The sequence below is a fragment of the Prosopis cineraria genome, unplaced genomic scaffold, assembly GCF_029017545.1.
Source record: "Prosopis cineraria cultivar Desert tree isolate PC_DT_omini unplaced genomic scaffold, ASM2901754v1 PC11, whole genome shotgun sequence".
NCBI classification, from domain to species: Eukaryota; Viridiplantae; Streptophyta; class Magnoliopsida; order Fabales; family Fabaceae; genus Prosopis; species Prosopis cineraria.
Genome location: NW_026555342.1, coordinates 17,072,276 through 17,082,730, shown reverse-complemented (window position 1 = coordinate 17,082,730; position 10,455 = coordinate 17,072,276). Strand labels below are relative to the sequence as shown.

At 29.9% G+C, this 10,455-nt stretch overlaps 2 long non-coding RNA genes across 2 annotated transcripts; one reads left to right on the top strand and one right to left on the bottom strand.

Moving 5' to 3' along the window:
* The first annotated feature begins 1,075 nt into the window (after nt 1-1,075).
* On the top strand, nt 1,076-3,256 carry LOC129285878 (uncharacterized). The gene is made up of 2 exons (XR_008587397.1): nt 1,076-1,560; nt 2,359-3,256. It is a non-coding gene; the product is annotated as an uncharacterized LOC129285878 (long non-coding RNA).
* Nucleotides 3,257-5,797: 2,541 nt separating this feature from the next.
* LOC129285877 (uncharacterized) lies at nt 5,798-9,650 on the bottom strand. Its single transcript, XR_008587396.1, has 3 exons — nt 9,453-9,650; nt 9,208-9,349; nt 5,798-5,890 (listed from the first exon to the last, which is right to left on the bottom strand). It is a non-coding gene; the product is annotated as an uncharacterized LOC129285877 (long non-coding RNA).
* Between the last annotated feature and the right edge of the window lie 805 nt (nt 9,651-10,455).

Below are 10,455 nucleotides of genomic sequence, written 5' to 3'. Positions count from 1 at the left end.
GTTAATATATAAAAATTATAAAAATGTTAACATTAAATAAGCCCTCCAAATTAAATCTAGACTAGAATGATGGTAAAAATTATCAATTTTTTAATAATTTTTATAAATTAAATTAAATTTTAATAAATATAAAATAAAACTTTAATTTCTAACCATCAGATTAAATTTTGGATAGTCCAAATCTCATCATCACCAAGAACACCACTGAAGATGAACCCAAATAGGATAGGAGCGAGGGACGTACAGTCAATATGGAAACAGTATCTACCAACAAAATAAATCATGCTATATTATGTATAGTTTGTTAATATTTTTTGGTAAATTTTGTTATTTATAGTTATATATATTAATAATATATTTATATATTTATATTGACATTAATATGGGTGAGTGTACACACATACCAAATCAATGTCGATGGCACTAATTTAAATCGATTCATATATTATTTCCTTTAGCATTTAATTTTTATCATGCCTTAAAAATAAAGAATAATCGGCACAAGTGTGAACCACATCACATATCTTTATAAGTTTTAATTTGAACATTCAATCCATTTTTAAAATGTAATTAGATTTATATTGAAATTTTAACAATCTTGATATTAATCATTATAATAAAAGCTTCAGCATTTGTATAGAAATTTTGACAGAATCATGCCTATAAATAAAATCTCTCAAAAATTTTACAATAATATATGTGGAGCATCTAACCATACTTTTCAAAAATAAGTACATGGATATTTATAATTACATCAAAGAAAAGGATTTCAATCAATTCATCACCCAACACAGCTAAAAGTCTTTAGGGGTTGGCAAAATAATCAACAACAACTAAGGTATCTGAGACCAATTATAATGACCCTACATTTTAAATTTTAAGAAAATCATAAATTTTTTTTATAAAAATTAGTTTTATAACAAATGGAGAGTAGTGATTCAGTAAAATTTAAAGTAATAGCTCACCTAAAAGTCTAGAGATTAAATTCTTTTGAGCAATAGGCTAATTTCATTTAGTTTAAAATTATGAAAAAAATTCCAAAAGTGCCCATGTCTATTATGTTATTAGGGGAAAATAACGTGCCCTCTCTTGTAATTTTCACAATTTCCTTATGTTCAGACTTCTTATTCCTCTCTGTCGATCAGACGCACAGATAGGGGAAAAAAATCTAAAACCTTTGACTCAGTCTCCATTTTCACTACTGTCTCCCTTCGTTTCTCTTCATGTTTTCTGGTGATCTTTCACTTCTATGCCTTCAGTCATCATCTTTCTCTTCTCTCTTCTTCTCTATTCGGTTGAATTTGGTGATTGAGAGAAGCTTCGAACTCAAGACCCCTGTTATTCTCCATCTTTTTCGTTCTCCTTCCCTACTGTTTTGTCCGTTGCCAGTGTCCAAGTTTGCCATGGATTCATCGCTGACGAGGTCGGAGTAACGGTCACTGTGCTTCTCTTTCTCCTCTGTTCGTGTGTGCTGCGGGGTGCTGTCATCGAAGCCTCTCCTCCATCATCTTCCCCTGTTTCAAGTGCTAAAGTCTATCTTCCTTCTCCGTCCTTGCTGTGGTATGAAGTGCACCAGACCTTCTTCTTTCTCCTTCATACTCGTGTGATTGCAACTTTCTGTTCATTTTTGCTTCTGTCATCGTGGATTGAGGTAAGGATGTCTGAATCTCTTTCTCTCTACTGGTCTTGTGCGTGAATAGAAGAGCTAATAGGATATAAACAAGTTGAAGATCAAGTTTTAAGAGCATGATTTCTAATATGTTATTCATTATAGTTGTTCGATTCAAATTTGGGAAGGATGGAAGTGGGTTTAAATCTTGATCAAGCTTAACTAATTAATTCTTAGTAAGGGGTGGAACATGAGGAGCTTGATATTAATTTGAGAATTAATGCCTATGAGGTATTTAATAAAATGTCTAAATGTGAGTTTTGACATATTATGGCAAGATATGTGTGGTGGACATATTGATAATTAAACAATTACTGTTAAAAGAGAACTTTTAGAAAGGGAATTTATGCGAAAGAGGCTTGATAGTTTGTGATGTTGTGTTAAGCATTAAGGAAGGCATAAACAAGATGGGAAGGTTTACTTTTGCTCTTGTTGGGTTATTGTTAAGTTAATAATTTGATAAGAAAATAGTTGGCTCTATATGTATAGTTGTAATGTTAGTTGGAATTAATTTAAATGTCCTTAATTGCTTCAGAAATTAATTGATAAGTGAAACTAAAGGAGGAAGAAAACTTATTTGGATTAAAAAGAATCTTGTTAATTAATGATGGTTAGCATATTAAGTACTTATTTATTTATATTAAGAGAAGAATAAAACAAGTGATTTAGGATTTTGATTGACTTATTAGGAAAATTAATGGTATTCTTGGAATTAAGTGAGAAGTTGAAGTGAATCAAACTTTAGAATCCTTGGAGAATTTTCAGGTAAGTGGATAGCGTCCCAACTGATTTTTTTCAATTAAAATTTCCTTTACTAAAATATATCATTTTTTTGGAAATCATTTTAATAGCATTAATGTGATTTTTGGATATTTGTTGATTAACATTTCTTTATTTTGAAAAATTAACTTTACCAAATTTGAAATGTTATTTGATCAATTAAGTTAAGTTTGAATTTTGATTATGAAATTTTTATTTTATCAAATATTGAATTGATACAGAGAATGATTCATGCGAGTTCGACGTTGCAATTTTTTTTATTCAATAAATGCAAGCATGAGCATAGGATATGAAATTTGATTCTGGCAAGTTTTAATGCTTAAAAGTATTCATGCGAGTTTGATTTTGAGCATGAGAAATGTATCTTGAAAGTGATGATTTTATCGCATGTTTGAAAATGATTTTAAAAGGGACTTTATATAGAACACTGGTTGCTAACGGCAGTTCCGTTAGCCTTTAGCGTGTCATGGTACACCTAACTAGTAGGGTGTTTATAAGAGGTGCTAACCCCATGTAATGGCCAACGCATGTGGAATGGAGGGATGGTTATTCGTGAGTATCGTAATCACGTTTGTTTCGTAACCTCGGCTACATTTGGTTACATACCCTCATGAACTGTGTGTCTATATTTGTTTCGTGATTTCGGCTGCGTTTGGTTACTTAACCTCGTGGATTGTGTGTCCATGTTTGTCTTCATGGCAAGAGTTGCGTTTGGTTATTTACCCTCGTGGACTTTGTGTCCACGTTTGTTAATTGTTCTAATAAGTTCCTGTAATATGAATTTGATTATTTGATGATTTTACATTCTATTGTTTTTTTAATTAGTGAATTATTTATAATTATTTATTTATCTTCTTGAAATCAAGTGATATTATCATTTTCTATGATAGTTCAATGATTTGAGATTTTATTTGAAATTTATAGAGCCATTTTATTATGAAGTTTATAAAATTTTTACAAAAATTATGTCTATTTAACTTACATAACTATTTCAAACTTTTCATTTTGTTTATGTTCTATTATTTATTGTTAAGACGTTATTCACTGAAAAATATATTTTGGTCTCAGATGATATAGTTGAACTCGTGACTTGAGATATCCAATGAGGAGTTTTATTACTAAATTGAAGCAGAAGAATTATTTTATTCAACTCCTAATTTGATGAAAAATTTAAACTTTATATCCATGTGGGCGTCTGGCCTTAGGTGCTCTATGTAGACTACAGGTAGGATCCTCATATTTTTTTTAAAATTGAATATCTAATTTAATATTGTAACAATTTTTAATTACTCTATTAGTGTATTTAACATATTAATTTTAGAGTTTCTCCTATCACGGTTTAAGGGATATGAGTTTTGTGCCCATATCCTGTGCTGGTGACATCGGATTTTTCAGGGGTATGACACCAATAATAATTTTTCAATGAATAACACCCCAATAATAAATAATAGAACATGAATAAAATGAAAAGTTTGAAATAGTTGTATAAGTTAAAGAGACAACAATTTCCGTAAAAATTTAATAACTTTCACAATAAAATGGCTCTATAAAATTTTAAATAAAATCTTAAATCATTGAACTATCATAGCAAATGATAATATCGCTTCATTTCAAAAAAGTATATAAATGAAATACATATTTATAAATAAATTACTAAACAAAAACCAATGGAATATAAAATTACCAAATATTTTTGTTCAAAAAAAATTAAAATCACCAAATATTTGGATTCATAATTATAGGGACTTATTATAATAATTAACAAATGTGGACATACAATATTCCACAAGAGTAAATAACCAAATGCAGCTTATGCCACAAAAATAAATGTGGACACACAATCCATGAGGTTAAATAACCAAACGCGGCCAGAGCCACGAAGACAAACATGGACACACAATTTATGAAGATAAATTACAAAATGCAGTCTAAATCACGAAAGCAAATATGAGTATGAGACCCACGAATAGCAAATGTGAGAACAAAGCTTACAAAAATTAAACTAGCTAGTCATTTACCATAGCGTGCTAAGGACTAACAGAACTTTCATTAGCAACTAGTGTTATGTATAAAGTCCCTTTTAAATTCACTTTCAAACATGCAAGAAAATTATCACTTTCAAAGTATAATTTCTCTTCTCAATATCAAACTCACATGAAACATAATAAAACATTAATCCTTCTAAATATAAAAATTCATAACTAATATCTCATAAACTGTCCATCAATTTTCATAGTTGGTTTTATCAAATAAAGGACTGCTAGAATTTATATAAGTATGTTCATCAATCTGAAAAATAAATGTTATGACTTCAACAGCTAAAATAACTTAATTAACAAAAGTAATCAACAATAAAAATAATCTTGATACATGTAAATAATTTAAAACAACATTTTGATAAAACAAGATTTACTAATAATTTAATTAAGACGTTATCCACTTACCTGTAGAGTCTCCAAATGTGTAACTTACTTTCAACTGACCTTCTAATACGATATTTGACCTTTAAATTTCTATTACCCAAGTAACACTATTGTTATTCATTTATAAACTTTATTATTCGAGACTTCAATCCAAAATTCTAAAGAGATATCACAAATAAACCTCAATCTACGCTTTTCTCAAACATTGTATCAATATTTTGCAAGTATGAACTCTTTAACTAATAAATCTAGGTTCTTTTATTCAAATCTCATCCCAATCAATTTTCATAAATTTTTCAATGTCAATGCACGTTTAAATTAATCAAACTTCTTCAATATAATAACTAAAGAGTTACATATGGAAAGAAAAGAAAAATATTATGCTGATAGATTTATAGTAGGAATCATTATTTTAAATTTTTGAATGACTTAATATATAAATTGTTTTGTGCGAGGCCAAATTTTTAATATAGATACTTATTGGTAGGTAAAATTATTTTAAGAATAGCTATCATAAATAATTTTAAAAATATATTTTATTAATATGAATAACAAAGTGATAAATTAAGCAAGTCTCTCCAGTCAATGCTGAAAATGGATCCAAATTAATAATGTGCAGAGGCTGGTGCCTTGTTTTTGTTTGACTTTTATATCGTTTCGTCAAGTAGCTGTTTTTTTTTTAAAAAAATAAAATAAAATAAAGCAAATGATGCGGATTATTGATCCGACATTTGTCTTTTTTCCTAATTATTTTTCTGTTTTATTTCCTTTTTTATAGACTCAATAACCTGAGGCGGACCCCAGATGCTTAGTGCGCGAGGCAAAATTCTTAAAAAATAATATAAATATTTATTTTTAATTAAAGTGATTATAACATCTATTATAAATAATTTTTTATATAAAAATGATTAAATAACAGTCTAACCTGTTTATAGTGAAAAAGGATCCGAAAAACGGTGCAGAGGATGAAGCCTCGTTTTTGTTTGACTTAGCTTGTATATTTCTTGCAGCACTTGTTCTGAAAATAAATAAATTATTAAAACACTATACGATAATATTTTGTTTCACTCAGTCAATATATATTAGATTCTTAAATTATAAATTTTTTTATTGAATTCTAGATTTTTTAACTGACAGTCAATGGTTGATGACATAATTTCTTCTGTTGGATATTCTTGTCTTTCTATTGCAGCAATATTTGATATTTTGTAACAATTGATTAGTGGGAGAATATCTCCCAACAGAATGTCATCCATCTACATGACTCTAATTTAAGACTCTGTTGCATTACTATTTTTGATCCCTTCTTTTTCCTACTTGTCCTTCTTAATTAGTTATGCCATAGGTTGAAGTTCAGTGTAGCTTTAGAGTATCATAGTCAGGGCAATTTGAATGCCTACATCTACTAATAATAGTATTTTCCCCCTACATCTGTTGATTAATTAAGGGTGAATTATTAGACTATAATAATTGAACTGGGCCAGTTATAATTAATTTAATATTTTTAAATAATACATAAATTATAAAATATATTCCGTCATGACCATAAACTAATATCTAATATAGAAATATTCAATCAAAGGATAAAAAATATAAATCATTTATAATTTTTAATTAATTTTAAAAAACAAATATATTTAGTGGTTTTCATCCTCTCTCTGTTTTTTTTTTTTTACGAGTATGAATAACATAGAGATTTTCATAAATATCAAATAAGACTTAATAATATTATTTCAAAAATATTTATCTAAACTAATGGCCTGGATTTTCTAGATGTAGGGGGAAAGTATTATCAGTAGATATAGATATTCAAGTTTGTATAGGGGAACTGTGAAGTGAAGATAGATGAAAATTGAAAATGAGAAAGGGGAGATGAAAAGGGGCTGGGCCAAGAGAGATGTAAAGAGTGAGAGACCAAATTAGGAGAAAACTGAAAACAAATATAAGGAGGGTGAAATGCATCCACAGCAACTCATCTCCATATCAGGAAATATTTTATATTTTTGATTCCCTGCATTGCTCCTTGCTGAAACGTTTGAGGTATATTTCCACTTTTATTGTTTATTTTTTGTTGAAACGTTTAGTTTAATTTTTATATTTTACATTTATTTTTTCAAATTATTTTCATGCTTCATATATATATGTGTCTCAAGTTTAGGTTCTAAATCATATTTCATAAACTTGAATACTTAACTAATAATGTCACGCCTCGAAAATAGAGTGATCGGCACGGGTGCAAACTATATCGCGCATTCCCGTAAGCCTTAACATGAGAATTATAACACTTTTAATATTAGCTGTCATAAGAAGACTTCAACATTTTTATACAAATTTTGACAGAACCTCCCCTATAAATAGGATCTCCTGAAAATTCTACAACAAAACTTTTCACAAAATACAGTATCAATAAGGAGATTAGCTCCTTCCAGCCAGCAACAGTATATATAGAACAAAATAAAATCCTAACAACAATCTATGTGGAGTACTAATCTTTCTTTTAAATAAAAAATACATACGACTTATATATTTATATCAAAAGTAACAATATCAATTAAAATTTTCACCCAATGTAGCTATATTGCCCTTCAGATGTCGATGGTGGGATCTATGTCAACTAACAAATCTAAGGCCAAAATAAGTTTTTCAATGAATAGCATTCTCAAAGTAGAATTTAAAAATTTAAATTAACAAACTCAAATAATGGTGTAAACTAATTAAAAAGATAATAATTCAACATGATAAACTTATAAGCCTGTAAATCATAACCATAATCGTACAATGAGAGTAAATTGGAAACAAATTATTTTATCATGCTTAAAGAAAATAATTTATTCACACATAAATCAGAGTGATATAATTGCTAGCCAAAATCATGTAAATTTCAAAAACACATATTAGTCAACATTTAGAATTTTGAAAACTCAATATAACAAGTAACAAATGTGAATACACAGTGCACGAGGATAAATAACCAAACGTGGCTTATGATATGAAAACAAATATGGACACACAATCCACAAGGATAAGTAACTAAATGCAACTGAAGCTATGAAACAAACGTAGATACACAGTCCACGAGGGTAAAGCTAACCAAATGCGACTCAAGCCATGAAATCAAACATGAGTACAAAGCCTATGAATATCAAATGTGAGAACAAAGCCCACAAGACAAACTAACTAGTTTTTAACCACAGCACACTATGGGCTAACGGAACTGCCGTTAGCAGCAGTGTTATGCTAGAGTCCTCTAAAATCACGTTTCAAACATGTGAGAAAATAATCACTTCTGACATACAATTTATATTTTCAATATCTAACTCGCATAAATCATTTCAACTTTTAATCTAATACTTGTCAAAAATAATACATCATAAAAACTATTCAAGCTTGCGTTAATTGAATAGCCAGACATTTCTAGAGTTTAATAAACAAAATAATTTCATAATTCTTTGAAATATATTTCTTTAGAAAATAAATACATATATTATCATTGAATTATCCATCATCAATGTTCCATAATTTCCAAAACTAATGAATTTCATAAGAGTAAAATGTTTTAATAAAAGTCTATTACAATAAAATAAATTAAAGAGAATGCTATTCATTTACACGTTGGAGTTCAAAATTTTTTAAGGTATCCTTCCTTTAATTCTTGTCAGGGTCTCGTCCTTCGACACACCCTATCAAGATATAAATAAATAAAATTTTAATGGATTTCCAATCTTTAACACAATTTCAAATTAACCATCATCATCTAAAATTCAAAACTAAATTTATGATTTAAAATTAGTCTATCCTTATAACTTCCTCCATAAAGCTTTAGCCATACCGTACCATTTCTATAAGGTAAAATTTTTTATTAAGTACTTTATCAAACACTATATAGGTATAATTTATCAAGCTATTATTAGTTTTTTCTTTCTAAGTTTTATCTACCTTAAACCTTACATTATTAATAATTCAATTATTTTTAAATAGAACTTCAAGCTACAACACCATGTCCTTCCTTATACACCCAAAAATCACCTTAAAAATTAAATTTCTCCTTCTTATTCATGCAAGTACAGTCACAGAAACAGGGGAGCTAAATTTCTGAAACTTCAATCCTCAAATCACATATATGTATAACAAAAAGGAACTAAAACTTAAGACTTTCTTACATTAGATCACCGTAACCGAAATCGAGAGGAAGGGAACAAATAAACAGCTGAACACAAGTTAAACTTCTGCAATGTCACGCGCACACAGCAGCTCCCCTACTCTCTCACAGACAGCAACAAAAAATGCACTCACAAGCATGGCTGAATCAATAATAAAAGGATTGAAGCTCCTCACCTCAACCCAGTTAAGCTGTGTAGTGGCGGACGAACTGAGGAAAGAAAAGAAGAACTTGAACGCCGAACAGAGGAGGTGAAGCTCAGTGACAGACCCTCAACCAGCACCCCCAATTTTGCGTGCTTCTCTTCCCATGGACAGACTTGGATCACCACATCAAAAGCAGAAAGAAAAAGAAGGGTTTCAACGTGCAGCCAAGGAGACGAGCAAAAACGAAAACGACAGAAAAACAAGGAGAAACTCACAACAGTGGCAAATGACACAGCGGCGGCGCTTTAGTGGTGGTGACTGGCATGAAGGATGACAACCCTTGGCTGAGAACGAAGAAGGCAGAGATTCGATGGGTGATAGGGCAAAGGTTCAGTGTAAGTTTCTCAACTCTCTCCCTGCTCCATAATGATCACCGAAGAACGAAGGAAGAGTTTTAAAAAATATCTGATTGTGATAAGGGTAGTTTAGTAATTTCACAAGGTAAATAAGCAGAGGAAAAAGAATGAATTCGTTGTAGGCTTGCTCAGATTCGAGCTTGGGACCATGTGAAAGTATACCAGCATCGCTACCACGGCATCAGCTTCCTCTCTTGGCATAATTGTCTGAAGATTTAATATAAATACACTTAAAATTACGACGCGCACACGCTAATTTATTTTATCAGGGTTATTACAAATAACTGCTTAATTTTTTGAAAAATTGGGCGGCATTTTTTCTTGAAAATTAGCCATCCAAAAATTACATCAAGCTGGAAATCAAACTACCACTTATTAGTAATCAATAAGTAAAATCTCTATGACAATTTTTAAGCCCTTTTCTATCATTTAATCATCAAAATATCAGGCCTTATTATGTCTAGAAAAATAGGGCAGCATCTCATCATTATGAAAACTCAAGCAAAAATTATGAAAAATGACTCAAAAAGAAGCTCTTCCATACCTCTTTTCAATGCATTAACTTATTCTTGCTTCTTTCACCACTTCCTCCATCTATGCCACTTCAAACTCATCCTCTTCAAAAACTAAAATCATAGAAATGTCCTTCTTGATGAAAGGAACAACTTTTGTGGAGGCACTTTGAGGTAGAAATGTGGTTTTGATAGAGATTTTATTTATTTTTCCTTTTCCCTCTCTAAACTTTCATGGAAGAAGCTCACGCACTCTCTCTCTATTTCCGCAATTTGACCACCGAAATGTGTAAAGAAGAGGAGGTTATGTGAGGTTAAAGTGGGGAAATTAACTTGTTCAATTCCACTCG